The sequence below is a fragment of the Amblyomma maculatum genome, chromosome 1 (genome assembly GCF_055883805.1).
Source record: "Amblyomma maculatum isolate TAMU_Amacu chromosome 1, ASM5588380v1, whole genome shotgun sequence".
In the NCBI taxonomy this organism is placed as follows: Eukaryota; Metazoa; Arthropoda; class Arachnida; order Ixodida; family Ixodidae; genus Amblyomma; species Amblyomma maculatum.
The window spans coordinates 13857466-13874013 of NC_139344.1; the positions used below are offsets into that span (position 1 = coordinate 13857466).

General features: G+C 48.8%; 1 protein-coding gene across 1 annotated transcript in view; it reads left to right on the forward strand.

Annotated features, from left to right (window-relative positions):
• The first annotated feature begins 637 nt into the window (after positions 1–637).
• nvy (CBFA2/RUNX1 partner transcriptional co-repressor nervy) overlaps positions 638–16548 on the forward strand; it is a 172507-nt gene continuing 156596 nt past the window's right edge. Inside the window, exon 1 of the mRNA XM_084587740.1 lies at positions 638–1077. The gene's annotated coding sequence lies outside the window, so the exon portion shown is untranslated. The remainder of the gene's footprint in view (positions 1078–16548) is intronic.

The window sequence follows — 16548 nt, forward strand, 5'->3', positions numbered from 1 at the left end:
AAATGGCAAAGTATTCGTTTTCTTTTACCGTTAAGCGAGTGAACAAAAGTGGAAACTTTCCCAGAACAAATTCTCTGCTTAGAGAGCATGGCTTACAATTTGGCTGCTATGTGCATTGTAACCTGATCAAGGTACCTCTCCTATCGGGTCTGCAGGAGACAGACAACAAATAAGCATGTTGCCTACCGTGCGTCTTCTGAAAATTTTCACTCTCGCTCTTTCTCTCGAATAATCAACTCGACCCGCAATCTGTCGGGTCCGTTCATACAAGGCTGCTGAGAAGGAAAATACTGTTGGCGCCGGCTTACGGCTAGCAGAACAACAGCGCGATCACGTGCATCTATCATGTATCTTTGCCGGTGAATGCTATGCCCACAGAGTCTTGTCAGCGGAGACAACGTTTTTTGCGCGTTCCGAGGAATAGAAGGCACCGCCGCGCTCTCTCCCGCCTTCTGTTACTACGCAAATAAATAACAGACAAAATACGGCCGGTGTCTATGGGAGAGGGCACGTCCGCTCTCGCGCTCCGATGGAAGGCCCTGGCAGCGGAGGACTGCGACTCCCCTTTCCCGGCCGCGTGAAAAGAAGCCCGTGGAAAGAGGCGACCGCGTGGAAGCCTCTCGCGAGCCGCTTACTACTACGCCGGCATTGAAACGGCGTCTGGCTCACGTGCTGCAGCTACTGCGGCGGCGGCGGCGGCGTGTCGTGTTCGGCAGCAGCGAGGACGACGCCGCATCCGACCCCGTCCGCTCGTCTTGCATCCTCCGCTTCATTAATTGGACCGACGACGCTCGCTAGCGGAGTGTAACGGCTACACCGGAGACTCAGCTGACACTGCTGCTGCACACTACCACGGAAGTCTCCACGCCGGCATCGGCGGAACGCGTCGGATACCAGAGTGCGCATTGTGAGTGCTCCGTGTGCAACGTTGTCACATCCCGGCTTGCTTCGAAGCTACGAGTTGTCCCGGTGTCAGGGGACGTTCGTCTTGGGGACGTCGCTCGGACCGTTTCGCAAGCAGAACTGCCTCGAGTTCAGACCCTTCGTGACGCGCTACGAGCGCATCATGCGACACTGGTACGTGCAATCGTGTTTTCCACTTCCCTTCCATCGCTCGACGCTTTGGCTGGATAAAGGAACTCGGTACTGAGTTAAACTGTGGGAAGGTATTTCGAGAAGGCAGTCTGTAGCAGGGGTGTAGTTTGTTTGTGACGACAGTTTTAAGACAGGCTGACGTGATAGGGAATATATTCAGTCGCTTACTGAGATAACTATAAAACAGTTTCATACCGCAACCTTTGCTGCAGCATGGGCGTTCCAGCGGTAAATGGTTACCAAGTGTTTCGTGTAGCTGGTTAACTGGCTTACTACGCCCTTCGCATGTTTATGGAAGAAGCGCGAGTTCCAAGTTACCGAATTTTAATTGCACTAGGTCCCTGCCGCGGTGGCTCGGTGCGCTCGACTACTGTTCCCAAGGACGCGAGATCGATGCCATGTCGCGGCGGCCGCATTTCGAAGGAAACGAAAAGCAAGGCGCCCCTGTGCTGTGTGATGTCAGTGCACGTTCAAGAACCCCAGGTGGTCGAAATATCCGGAGCCTTCCACTACGGCGCCCCTCGTAACTTGAGCCGCTTTGAGACGTTAAATCCTACAAATCAATCTATGTGCAGTAGGTGCAGTGATTCGAAGCCTTTTCCTATTTCTCGAAGATAAATACATCTTTAAAAAATTCACGTGACCCCAAAGGAAGTGAAAGACAAGGTGAAACATCGCTGACTTTAAATGAATACATTGCCATTCATTTTAACGAACCGATGACGCTTTAAAACATTCCAAAGTCATTCATCTCATATAACTGAACAACGCCACGCATGGGCTGCTTGATTTTTTTCATGAAACGCAGCAATTTCGTGCAGCCTGAAGTTTGTCTATTCTTTCATGCGCGTTTTCTGTCACGAATTTCTCCAGTGTCGTCATATGCTTCCACCTTCTACGAACGCATGCTTGCCGTGGTGTAATGTTGTGGCATTTCTTTGTTTTCAAACACACTTTTCCTTGGCTTCTTTCTGGGATAGATACTAGAGAGATTTAGCTTTCCGAAGACGTAGACATATACGTAGACATATATATATATATATATATATATATATATATATATATATATATATATATATATATATATATATATATATATATATATATATATATATATATATATATATATATACAGTTGAATCCCGCTATAACGAAATTCACGGTGCACGAAAAAAAATTCGTTCTCGCGGAACTTCGTTATCGCAAAAATTTGACGTGAAACGCAGAAAGAATTGCCCAAGCAGCAGCAAAGGCGTTTAATGCCAAAAATCTGTAAGCTTGGTTTGCTTACGCTTCACGGCGAGCAACGCCGTCACGCGATTTTCGCACTCGGTCAGCAAACCCATTGCAACATCGTCGTCTCGGACAGCAACGAAATTCCTGATGACATCAAAAGCGTCCATCACCTGTACGGCGGTTGCCGCAGCCGGCGCTTCCTGTACGTCGTCGTCTTCTTCATCGGAAGAGTCCTTATCATTCCGGGCAGCTTTTATGATCTGCTCATCACTCACATCTTCGTGAACAACAACACAAGCGTCAGCGCCGATGTACTCGTCGAGCTCGAGATTAGGCGGCACGGTTCCTATTTCTCCCAGCGTTTTCCAGGCGGCCGCGATCCCCGGAGCCGGTGACGCCTCTTCGTCGTCGTCTGTAACGCCTGGTGTTAGGCCAGCAGAGTGTACGGGTCGACCTTCGGCAAATCCGGCGTGCCTGAAACAGTTCACAATTACTGAGCGCCCCAGTGTGCTCCAGGCAGCAGACATAATCTGCAGTGCCACGTACAAGTCCACCTTCGTGTCTCGGCCGGTTTCAGTGTTAAAAAGCAGCCGCTGAATTAACCTCCCGCGGTAAGCGCGCTTCAGGCTAAGAATCACGCCCTGATCGAGAGGCTGTAAGACAGACGTGCAATTGGGAGGGAAAAACCTCAGCTCCGTGTTAGTGAGCTTGACTTCGTCGGAGTGATGCGCTGAACAATTGTCCAAAAGCAAGCAAACTTTACGGCCCTGCCGCTTCATGTCGCGGTCGAATGCCATCATCCACTCGGTGAAAATAGCGCGGGTCATCCATGACTTGTTGTTCGCCTTGTACTGCACAGGTAGGCTACGAGTTCCCTTAAAACAGCGTGGCTTGGCACTTTTGCCTATGACTAACGGCGGACGCTTGTCCGAGCCATCCATGTTTGTGCAAAGCAGCACTGTGATGCGTTTTTTTGCTGTGTTTGCCGCCGTGACAGCGCTGCCCCTTGAAGTCAGCGTCCTAGCCGGCAACATCTCGTAGAATAGCCCGGTCTCGTCGGCGTTGTAAATGTCTGCAGGCGCGAAGTTGCTTAAAATTCCGGCCATGTTACTCGCCTTCCAAGCAGCTGCTCCGTCCACGTCTGCTGACATTGACTCGCCGCACAACACTTTTCCAACGATGTTATGGCGGGCCTTGAAACGGTTTAGCCAGCCAATGCTGGCTTTAAAATCATCAATGCCAAGTAGGCATGCATAGTTCAAGGCTTTCTGCTGGACGATGCTTCCGGACAGGGGGACGTTGCTGGCTCGTGCTTCCACAAACCACGCATGCACTGCTTTGTCCAACTCTTCATGGAGGGGCCGCGTCACCTTTTTGTGCTTCGAGGATGTGCCTGAAGCAAGTGCCATTCTCACGCTGTCCTTATTGCCTAGAATCGTTGACAGCGAACTTGCAGGAATTCCGAAGTCTTCAGCAATTACCGCTTTCTTCCTTCCGCTTTCTGCTTGGGCGATTATTTGAGCTTTTTGCTCAAGGGAAAGAGTTTTGCGTTTTTTCACTTGCGTTGCCATCGTGTCCTGCGGATGAAAACTCGTCGTTGTCGAAGAGAAAGGCAGCGAGTGAACAACGCGACCACGACACAAAGCCAAAATGGCGGAACTGCAATCACGTGATTTCATGCTTAATGTGGCTTTGGATTTGACTTGGACTTCTCGCCAATAAACTAGTTTCGGTTTCGATTTTGAACGCGAAAATTTCGTTGAAGCAGAAACGCTCTGCAAAAATGGTTCGTTGTGCAGAGAAATTTAGGCCATTAGTTCTTATAGGATACTCGCGGGGAATAAAAAATTATTCGTTGTCGCGGAAATTTCGTTGTGGCGGGATTCAACTGTATATATATATATATATATATATATATATATATATATATATATATATATATATATATATATATAGACGTAGGCATATATATGTCTACTGACATTGTCGTGACGCTGGGGCTAAGTCGACCCGGCCTTCACTTGGTAGCGTGCAGAGACTCCGGGTTGATGAAGGATTGAATCTTCGAAGTTGGTAAAATATATACGAGCAGGTTTAATGGCACTTCGAGAAAACGTATTTACATGAAAAAGAAGGGTATTTTATCAAAATGGAAAGCGTTAAGAGTTCATAGAGAGAAGCGTCTGGATGAGCCGTTTACCCAGGGCTCAGAGCGACATTTCGTGCTCTGCAATGTCCTTAAAACCCCCTATGTCCAGCCCCTCTCTGAAGATGCTGACCAACCAGTTCCAGGGCACGCCCCTCAGATATCGGCATCCAATCGAGCACATCACTGCACTGATGGTCTGACGCACTGACTGGTCCGGTATTCTTTCGTTGGGCGTGGTCACTTGTTGGCGGGTAGAGCTTGGGAACGGCGAGGAGGTACATTTCTATTCTTCAGCAAAGATCCGATATGCTGGTTCTGGCAAGTGGATTTCCTTCTCAGAAACCCAAGTGCACGTGCGCGCCACATACTGCTCCCAGCATTGTCCCTTTCCGACAATTGCAAATCTTTCCTGCATTCCCGGGAAATCCTCTAATCGCCGTAATCACCTTGCTCCTTTCTTGTCCTGTACGTCAGCGGACGTGTCACTCTGTCGTCTCCTTTGGACAATAGACATTCCTCACTTGACAATAGCGCTTCTCGACAGGAAGGGTGAACAATTGAACAAAAGCACATCCGGCTATTTCTCACAGGGCGACGTTTCTTGGTATTTTTCTAGACGTTCCCTTGACAGGGCCAATTTGTCATTTGCAGGGTCTCCACAAAGCAAAACAGTCTCACACAAAAGGATTCATGGAAACAGGCTCACTTAGCGCCCTTGCACCAACAGCACATATCCACAGCACATATCCATGCCCACAGGCGAACAATAGAGCGCGCAAGTGCGGACCATGCACGGTCATAACAACGTAGACATGTGCCGGTTTGCTGGGCCCCTTCTGCGGACGCGCATTGACACGGAAGGAGGGGGGGGGGTGCAATCGCGGCCTCTGCGCCTGCGTAGAAAGGGTCCGATCAACCTGTATACGTCAACAATAGGGAGTTTTAGAATAGGGGGACCCTATCGGTTAGGGGGATAGGGTAATAGCGGGGCGCGAGTGCGCATGCGCAGAACCCAAGCGTGCTTTGGGTTTTTGGGTCAGCGGACGACGGTCACCCTATCTCGGCGAAATAGCGTGGACCCTATCGCCGGATAGGGTCGGGGAACATGGCGGCGTCCGGCCAAGCGGCGGCCGCTCGCCTTGGCACACATTCGTCGTTCCCGCTCCATGGTGCCACGCGTTCACGACAAACGAAAGGCCAACGAAGCTTGTGCTATATCTCATGATGCCCGCATCACCAAATTTAAGCGATAAAACTCCCCATATTTTCTGATTGCTTCCGGATTTACCGAGCCGCTAGGCTTAGCGAGTTCGCCTCGTTTGGTTGCCATGGGGACCAGGCGTCGGAAAGCGCGGAAGGTTCAAATGAGGTTGGTAAACATTGGCCGATTTCGTCTTGTCTGAAGAAATGAGTTTATATAACTGGTATTTTTAAGATAGCTTTGTACAATGACAGCAGTTTCTTTTTAATAAAATAGCATTGGTTGGCTTTTATATATTTATATGCTTTTCACGGTTTACCGTCTGGGCGCTGCAATCGACAAACGCTAGCCTCGCTCCGCTGCGTCGGTAAAACCCTATTCTAAAACTCGCCGGTCGGCTCGAACGTTGCGCCACGGCACGCTATTTTCTTGGGGGCCTCAAGCCTTGGGTTCCGCTATTCTAAAACTCCCTAATAGTACGTCTCCGGCAAGATACATCTCTCATTTAGCTTGCCGAAGACGTAATAACGGTATATCGGTTCGCCGGACGCCTTCTGCACCCTCCCCTATCACTCACTGCCCGTGCGCAAGAGGTGTCGTGTAAAGCGGTGTATGTCTCCGCTAGTACACCTCCAGCAAGGTAAATATCTCAGTTGAGGTCAGCGTGCTAGTACGCACTTTCGGCATTAGCTAGGCTGCTATACCAATCTGATAGAGACAGTATCGTGAAGTATGACACTTTTGAGTTTCCAGGGCTTGTTCAGAATTTTAGCCTCCAACATTCAGCGTACGGTAACCGCTGTATGTCTGCTGAAGATCTGAAGATACGCGTTCTGAGCCGGAAAGTCATTAACGCTTCCCTAAAAAAGAAAAAAATATATATAATAGAACGGAGTTTCGGTGAACGAGATTCTGCTAAAATTGACCTTGAAATTCTGTTCAAGGAGCATTTCAGTCTATACATGGTTACATACCGTAGGGGTCCCTGGCTGCAGTATCCGGGCCACTTGCCATCATATATTGCCTTATAACTGCTACTTCACTATATGCCTAAGTTTTCAGTGTGTAAAAGAAAACGTAATACGTTGAAGTAATCGTAAGCTATGACTTGGGCTTCGTAACAGTGGTTCGTTACGAAGGTTCTGCTCTTACGCTCGAGTGCCCACACAGCCTGCGGGAATCTTGCGCATGAAAGCAATAACTATATAAGAAATAAGAAAAACGTTCCTCTCGGTGCGGCGGAGTGATAACGTAGCTCGCCTACTTCCTCCCTGCTGCATTTAGCTGTCGGGTGCTGCAGAAATGCCGCATATTATATAGTATAGGTTGAAGTAGTCTTCAAGGCAACGCGTCAACAGCATGGAGACAACGGTTACTCTCTCCTAAACTATAATTGGGAACCGTACTTCTTGTTTTTCTTTAATACTTTTCCTGTTGAGTGTAGTATCCTTTCACTACCTTTTCGGGAATTGTGTAGAAGTAACAGACTCTAAAGTGCTAACCAACTTTTTCTTCCGTATTGGAAACGGCAGCAGTTCAGCGGTTACAATTGCGCCAAAAGTCGGGCGCTTGAAATGAGTTCAACGATTATAACAAGCTTAATCGAGGATGGTGTCGTGTGAAACCTGAAGTGGGAACGGCTGGGTGCAGTTATGTGTGTTTCACTCGGTGATTGAAGCCCGGAACATCTGTCAGCAAAGTCTTGCCGGAGGCAAGAAAATAGAAAAAATGAAGAAATCAAACGATGAAATCTAGATGGTGCGTACCAGCTGCTCTTCGGCGATTCGCAACAGCCATCCGACTCAGTACTTCAGCGGTTGAGTGAGTTTCAGTGCGGTCAGTTATGCGGATCGCCGGGTGCTCTGCACTGGTGATGCTTCAATCGAGGCATAACTACGCTAGTAAATTCCAGTCCGAATCGAGCGAAAGACAGAGTTACTTGTTTCTTGCGTGCAGTTTCATTCGGCGGGCAAAGAAGCAGGAGAGCGAAGTGGACACGAGAGAGAGAGGCCAGGAAAGGGCGTTCAGCCAGCGCGGCTGGAGGAGCCCGCGGGCTCGATCGGGAGAGGTGGCGCTGAGCGGGCGCTTTGCTGATGAGCGCCAAAGGGGTTCGCTTCGGGAGGGGCTACGGGAAAGGAAAGGAAGATGTTGGGAGAAAGGGGTGCTCGGAGTGCCGCTGAACCAGCTGGCTTGGCGAGAGCGCGCGCACGTCGTGGTGAGCGGGCGCGCATCGCCGCTCCGATCGGCGTCCCTGCTACTGCACGCCTTCGAAGAAGCACGCCCTCGCGCAGCGCGCGCTTCGCTTTGACACGCGGCGAGATTCCCACGTTTAGGGCCGCGCGCGGTGCACCGAGCATTTCTGTAAAAAAAAAAGAGAGAGAGAAAAAAAAACGAGCAGAACAGAAAGCCCCGCCGCGGCGGCGTGCGGCGCCTCCTCATAAAGCGGCGTTTTTCATTGTCTCTGCTGGGCTGCGGTGGCGCGCCGCGTAGCGCATCTTGGGCTGTGTCGGCGTGGGCGGCCGCCGATGAGCGGCGTGCCAATGCAAATCGGTTCGCGCGCATCGCGAGAAACAAAAAAGGAAGAACAAATTGGGAGGAAATTGCGCTGAAAGAGAGGAAAACGTCTCGGTCAGCTTGTCGTTCTTTTCTCCCGCTCTTCCCAAACGGTTTTCTGCATTCCAGAGAAGAAGAAAAAAAAAAAAACTAACGAAGAAGCATAGCAAGAATGAAATGCTGTCGACCCTAAGTGTAGGCTAATTCACGTGTGAATGCTCTTTTTTATCATTCGTTCTTGCGCAATGTTCTCAAGAGCGCTGAATAAATTTACTTCACAAATATGCATCCGGGGCACTTGCGGCGTGCCTCGCAGCCCGTGCACTCGTGCGTGCGCCAAGCCGCGCGAAGCGCCGAAGCGCGCCCTTGATGTAGTCTCTCGGATCGAAGTGCGCGGAATGAGCAGCGCTTTTTGCATAATGTGGGACGCGTTCGCAGCATCGCCTCTCTGGATTAGCGCACAGCAGCCCAAAAAGTTGAGCACGGAACCAGTGTCCCTGTAGGAAAGGAAAAAAGTTGTGAGTTGGAGCTACCCGTAACGTAATTTTATTTTTGCTTTGGCAGCTCGGGCCCAGAAGAGCTGCGAATAGTAGCACTCCCATCGAAGTTACTTCAGGTCGCGGAGAGAAACATTTCACAGGCGGTCGATGGGCCGATCCGACGGAAATGAGTAGAATCCATCGCTTTGCATCGCACCACAGCACACACACACACACACACACACCTTTCTTTACACCATAACTTTCTTGTACGGTTAGTTTTATTGGCACTGCTTTGCACCTGCACGCTCCTATACTTGTCTTCCCGTCGACAATGGTATCTTCTCTCTGTAACTGACGCGCTTTGCAAATGCGTTGCTGTTCGGCTGTCCTAGATCGCAGCTCATTGAAGGTCCCGTTTGTATGAGACACACACGTAAGCAGTGCACGAAGCGTGGTTAAAAACATCAAGGAAAGCTTCTTGCGTCCAACCACTTCAACGGAAGAGTGGCAAGCGCGCTCTTCTCAGATCACTTTCCTCCCTAGCCTCCTCTTCCACGGCAGCCACCGGCTAGGTTGCTTTCGTGGCAAGCGCCTTCAGGTTCCGCATCCTCCGATCGCATCAGTTATCCCTCTATCCACGGCAGCCGGCCGCCCGCTGTGCTCTTCCCGTGACAGCAACCTTCCGGCACGCATCGTCTTATGACTATTGATGTTCTTTCGGGCTGTCAGAATCGGTAGCAACTTGGATAGAAAACGTTGCCAATACGGAACGGGAGTGGTAGGAGTGACAATATGCGAAATTTGCTGGAGTAACGTGGTCTTATCTGAATGAATGAAAATATATAAGTGGAGGGTCGTAGGGAGAGACATGTAGTATGGTGCCGACTCAGCCTAAATGACGACGACGAGGGATAGAACACCCACCGCAAGAAAAATTCAAGTGTGGTAACTCGAAAACCTATGACTTCACAATGGATGTCAAAGAACGCGGCAATCTGAGCAGCGTTATTGTGTGCGCTATGAAGTTTCAAAGGACTGTCATTTTGGCTATCAGCGCCAGTATCCAAAAGTGGCGCCAAATGACCGAGCTTGTGACCCCGTGATAAGTAGCCCCAGCGAAGAGATTAAGGCGCCGTGCTGCGGGAAACGAAATCTCCAGAGAACAAAATACGTGCCAGCCGTTTAAATGTAGTGCGGCAAAAAGAAGAATATTTCATTATGGGTCCTCGATTAGGTTGTTCCTTGCTTGCTGCTTTCCGAACGCGCTTAGGATTAGACAATGCGCCTGTACGGCGCCAACAGTTCTCACCTCCCCAGAGAATCTCATCACTTACTGTATCTCGGTAGACGACCTTCAAAGCGCATATTTAGGGTCGTTAGTTTTCGGGTGAAACTCGGCGTTAACCTGATTATTGCACCCCAAACACGTTCCTGAAAAATTGGGTAAAAACCGATTTTCCGACGATTTCTGTCAAAACTGTACCAGTGGAACTACTCTAAATTGGGCGCTGTACTGGATCCATTTCACAAGCGGCCGCCAAATTAATCATTTGATGACTACCGACCTCTCTTGATTTCCGTGACCGAAGGCTTGATTTCCGTGACCGATTTCCGAGGCTTGCTTCGCGCGGAGTTCAACCAGCATACTTGCTGGGAGCAAGCTCCGCTAATACCGGTACTGAAGTGATGAACTGTTGGCACCTACGCCCTACACAGCGGGTTACCAAAGGCCGCTTTGACATCGTTATGCTTAGCTAATAGTAGATGTGATGTTGAGAGAACTTTCACTCAGCTGAGATACCTCCAATGAGCGGACAGGTCTCGCGTGGAAACCGAAACGCTGCGCTGCTGTTATGCGTGCTAACAAAGACGTGTAAAAAGTCTATGATCATGCTGGTGTGAATAAAATATTTCATGTCCCAAAACAGCTCCAGACTTTTTACTGCCAGTAATTATTCATCGTGAAGAATAGTTTCTTGAGAACTCCGATTTTTCCCGTTTGCCATCCTGAGACATATCTCCAATTGCTCCCCTCCGAAATTATGACAGCTTGAACATTTACCCCCCCCCCCCCCCCCCCCGAATTAAAAAGAAAGAAACGAATTTCGGAATGTCCGTCCCCGATTAATCCCCTATTATCGCGCTGGAGAACAGCGTCCAATTTTTAACCCCCGAATTTGAAGAAATATACAATCCGAAAACGAACAGCCCTAGACATGTTCACATGTTCGACACCTACTCCTAACACCGTGTTCGACACCTTGCTGCTATGAGGACGCGACTGCAAGATTAATTACGGCCATGCTCCCCTTGTCAATCTGCACTTTCGTTAAGACTGCGATCTTCCTTATGGATCCTGCGTCATTTTCATGTGCAGCTCTCTAAGCCCGGCCTTGGAAAGAAAGCAAATTTTCCGCCCTCCTCGTAAGAACCGATCGCTTTATACTTTATGTATAGACCTTTGCATCGAATGAAGAGGTTGCCGAAATGCCTCCTCTCTGGGCTGTTGCAAACTGGATCCGCTGCCGCCTCCACCGCGTTGAAGTCAAGATCACACAAAAGTCCAGTGAGCAATATGGTGACGCCCAGGTGGCCCTTGTTGCAAAGGTCTATACGCTATAGGCATGGACCCCGACCGCATGTCTAAACAGATCGTTCAGGGAACTCCACCAGTTTTCCTGACTGTGTTGCCATGCCTGTTAGGTCGATTGAAATTAAGGTCAAAAAATAATTCTAGGGGCCATTTTGAATCACTAAACTGCTATGAGGCGAAAGCCTCTATCGCGCGGCGATTCGAAGCCCTCCACTACGGCACCTCTTTCTCTCTGTTTTCACTCCCACCTTCGCGATGACGCGATAGCGTAAGCTACCAGCCGACATATAAAGCCCCGCTTTAGCCGAGCCGTATGAACGTGCCTGCGTGGCCTAGGGATAACGTGAAAGCAAGGGTCTTGGCAGACTGGTTCTGATATCACCCTCCCGGTGCTTGAGGTGGGAGATGATGACAATAGCTGCAGGCCGTGCTGATGATGACGGTTTACACGGCGGGATCAACATACGCGCCGGCAGGACTAGCAAGCCGTCGTCGTATTTGAGGCAGTCGTCCCTCGGGAGACGAGGCTGGGTCGACCTGTTCTAGCGCGTCCCTAATTCCTCTCTGCCCCGCCGTCCTTCCGCCACTTTCCTTGTCACCTCGGGTCCTTTCTTCCCGTTCTCAGAAACTTCGCCATCCTCGCAACAGCGTGTAGCCATCATTAGCACGCCGTCCCCGCATTCCGGCGGGTCGTTCAGCGACCTTTCTTCGCACTCGATTTTCAGACAAAGGTGACACGAGCAGGCAAAATTGTGGAGAGGTCGGTGGCTCCCGGATCACCGCACAACCCGAATGCCAAGTTCCGGTACAGGCAATTGCCCATTACACTACTACCACTACTTGTTCCAGCCTTGGGATGTAACGGACGGACTGTCACAGCGAGTATGAGCGCCTAAAGGCGTTTGCCTTAAAATACTTAACCAGATTTCTCGAACCGGTATAGAACTTGATACACTTTTTGCCACCGTCCGACAAATTTTATCAAGAGAGCCTTAAGCAGTGATCTGTTTTCTGCGACTCAGAGACCACCCTCTAGTGTCTTGTCATTTTCTCTGCACCTTAAGAGATTCTGAGCGTAACAGTCTTGTGCGCTCCTTAGTCATATCCTGCATATTCTTCGAAAACCACAGTGCTACCCAGAGTTGTTACCCGCACTAAGCCTCTGAAATGACGAAAGCTAAAGCTCAGTTTAGCCAAGGAGAATTCCTGCATATGTGCCGAAATAACAAATTCCGATCGGGAATCAGTGGTTTAGTGCAAGTATTCCAAAATGTTCGCTAGCCTGAAAGTATCATTTCGCTGAGGGTCTTTCGTCTGAATATTCATTAGCACCGGGTAGGATGGCGTTTCTGGGAGGATTTCGCAAAAGTTCAGCATCTGAAAACCTCGTTCGAGTAAAGTTCCTTCCCTTCGAGAGATTCCAAACTGAAAATAAAAAAATAGAACAACTGCGATTGGCAGGTGATAAATTCAATGGTGTCGACAGGCTTGGATAATGTGCAAGAATATTTCACAAAGCCCCGGCGGCACTGTAGTCTGCACTGTACAGCAGCACGGTACTTTGTAAAAGCCTGACATTCGTGTTAAAAAGGGCAGGACCTTTCAATTTCTAGCGGGATGAAGAAGGAAGATGTTAATGTTTTCTCCCCGAAGTGTCTTTCCTTCGCCAACGTTGCTTATGACCGCCTTCTCCCCTTACCACGTGTTCAGCGTGGGCTTTGTAATTGGCCACGGGGTTTCTGGTAATGTACAACGACGCAACGGTGTTTTAACTTGGGAAAATTCTCTGTTACGCGAACACTGTGAGGTTTATGAAGAAAGGCCTCGCCCGTCCACTAAGTATCTCGGATCACGGCTGGACTCGAGTGGCGGCGGCGCGCCGCCGCTGCCGCGTGAGCCAGGCCGTGCCCTGATGAGGTGCAAGCAATTTCACGACATATCCCATACGGCGTTGTGACGAAAGGGGATCAAAAAATACATGAAAGGGGCTGGGGCGAGCAGGAGTCAAGGAGGAAATGGAAGAACAGAATCCACCAGCTGCCCCAGCAAAGGGAACATGGTCTTTGCTCGGGGTGTAATCATTTTTTTTTCCCTCTTCTCCCTCTTTTCACTTTGCTTCGTTCACTTTGAAAATTAAGATTCCGGGTAGTTTTCAGGTGGTGGACTGCTAATCTTGAAAGATATATTGGCTGGCCGGGTTTGCCGATATGAAAGAGTAGTTATACGCTATGTGGTGCTGGTTGTCCTATATTTACCTCAATGCGGCTGGTTATTCAAATGGAGAAATTCTGAAGTTCTTATCATTCCGGTTATTTTTTACAGCAGCAACAATTAGAGGCTGACTTGTCAAAATATTGGATGTTTTAATCCTGTTCCGGCAGTCGGAGACTTCCGATAAGAACATTAAGCGATTAGGGGCTGCGTGACCCAAAGTCGAGGTATGGTACTAGCTGCCTATCGATGTTTTCCGGCGTGTATAAGGTTTGCTTTATTTTCCAGCAAACGTTTGTGTGCGCTCAGCATCTGTAATTCTGCTTCCTACCCGCGTAATGCCGCGTTAATAGCATATATATGCTAGCTCGTTGCCTTGGGGTAAACAGGAGGGATTTCGAGAGGCAGAACAGGCCTGCTGTATACTCGTACGGGATGTGAGAAATCTTCGCCGTCTCTTTTATTTGTTCGATTGTGTCTTGGGTGTTTATTATTTCTAACCTTTTCTTTTTCCGTTGTGGTGCGTGTTTTTAAGCAATGATCACATTACTACATTTTCATTAAGTCGCGTGGAGTGTCCCGGAATAAAGAACTGAAGGAATAGTAAAATGTGGGTCTGGGCTTGTTGGTAAAATATAGCGAACACAAATGCGCTGAACACGGGGACAATAAAGAACGTGGACAAGCACTTGTTCGTGTTCTTTCTTGTCCCCGTCTTCAGCGCTTTTCTGTTAACTGAAGGAAATTGATAATCCTCAAAAGTGGCCATCAAGTAGTGCTGAGGCGAAGGAAACGGAACTGTTCACAACACGTATAAACGTCAGCACTGCTGTACTCTGACGTCCTTCGTGAAGTACATCCCTACCGTTCAGTTCATGTGTGTGGCAGCCACATCGAGCTACCGCGCGTAGGAATTCAATGGAAGACCCCCACCCACCTCCTTTTAGTATGAAGCATTGTCGTGTACTCGCTGTGAAGTTTGCATCCCCGTTTGATAACGGCCGACCGGCGGCAGCAGGCATTGGTGGCAGTTTGCCTGGAGAAGGCCGCGAACATCTGCGACTGCTCGTTCACTTTCCCCTCCCCTCTGTTTCATCTTCTCTCTTGCTTTTTTTCGCGTCTGTTATTTATAAGCTCCCCCTTGTCTCTTTTGCTTCGGCTTGTGTGCGCCGGTGTTTTTTGTTTCGTCTCCGTCGGGCGCTTCCCTTGGGCGCAGATGGCCGCCTTCCGCCTGGCCGCGCTTGCGCCTGCTGCTTCCTGTTCCAGGGCTCGCCCTCTCTCCTCCTCTTTCACACCGTGTCCTCTCCCCGACTGCGTGCACCGCTCTTCGCTTTGTGAGCAACTGGGCCCGATTTGCTCTTTGTTTTCAGTTGCCCTGAAGCACCTGCGCAACCTTCGAGCAGCCCTTCCCCAGAAAACGTCAATACAGCCAATGATGTACACATCTTACTTCTCTCTCCTTTCTCTCGTCTGATTTGATATCTTACTCTCGCACTATACCTGGCCACGGCGCGGTGAGTAACACATTGCGTGCGCGTCTCAGGCCAGGCAATGAACGCGCGTACGTAGACCGAGAAGCTGCAGCGGATACCGATAGTCTGAGCGTTCTCGAAACGCCTACGCGAAATGGTGATCGCTGCATCCACAGAGCCCACGACCAGCAACGGTGGTATCCCAACGTGGAACTACAGGCGCTGCAGCATCCCTCTGACACGAGAGGGATGCCGGTGTCCTCAGCGCTGTCTGTAATCTTCAATCGATCATGTACCAACTAGCTTAGCAAAATGTCCTAACCTAACTGAGTCTGTTTTTTTTTTCTTTTTTTTTTCTTTTTTTGCGCTACCACAGCTAGATACCGTGGCAAAGATCAAGTTTTTGACGTCAAATCGTTGCTGGCTCGGCGACCTATGTAATCATGTGGATTTCCTTTTTGATCAGGATAATTCTTCAGCATCTTCAAATTGGAAGGAAGAGACATTACAGTAACAAAATTGTTACTCAAGCGAACAGGCGGACCGTGCACCCAGCTAAGCAAACTAGTATCTCATGTAACTAGAATTTTATTTACTATGACTTCCAAATATACACAGATGGATCGGAATCTGAAAACACAGTGGGAACAGCATTTGTAGTCTTCGACAAAGGCGGGAATGTTACCCACTCAGCAAAATTTACACTTTCCTCATATAGCAATAATTTTGTAGTAGGAACACTAGCAATTAAAGAAGTAATAAATTATATTAGAGGTCACAATCAGGCAAAACACCATTCAATGTTAACAGGCAGTTTTTCAACCTTAGAGAGATTACGTAACCCTTATAACAGTAATTATTTAATTAACAGAAAAAATAGGGAACATCAACCGAAGGCGGCCGTTAGCAGGCTGCCAACTTAGCATACGCAAGCCCACTAAGTGGGCAACACTGGATTTTGTTCTTATGGGCAATGTGCCCCAAGGCTCCCTATGGATTGAGTGTTTTTATTCATCTGCTCCCATTTCGTTGAACCCTTCCCGTATTTTGCTATGCAAGTTTATTTTATAACGCTCACCAATGGGTTGAGCATAAAAAAAAAAAGAGAAAGAAACGCAAACAGCAAAGTCAGTTAACTGACTTCACTTGCTCCAGTCAGGATTCTCCCCCAAGAGCGAATCAACGAATTATTTTGCTTCCCAACGTGGGTTATCAAATCACTGGTCGCTATCATCTCGCTCCCCTTTGGTCGAGCGAACTTCGTTGCGGCAACTGTTACCAAACACCCCCTGGACTTACAGGGCGGATGAATATGTGTCGTAACCCACGAGGCAGGCACGTTTCTTGCTCAGTAAATATCAATATATCTAAGTCACAACACTTAAAAAAAAAAAAAAAAAAAAAAAATTTTGCGTCATCATCTTTGTGAAAATGCAGTTATACTGTCCAAAGTAACTTTGAGCAATAGAGTAACTACCGAGAACCTCTTGTCGTACAATTAAAAGGAAGCAACAAGACATTATGGGATAATTAAATGCTGAATGTATAACTAGACC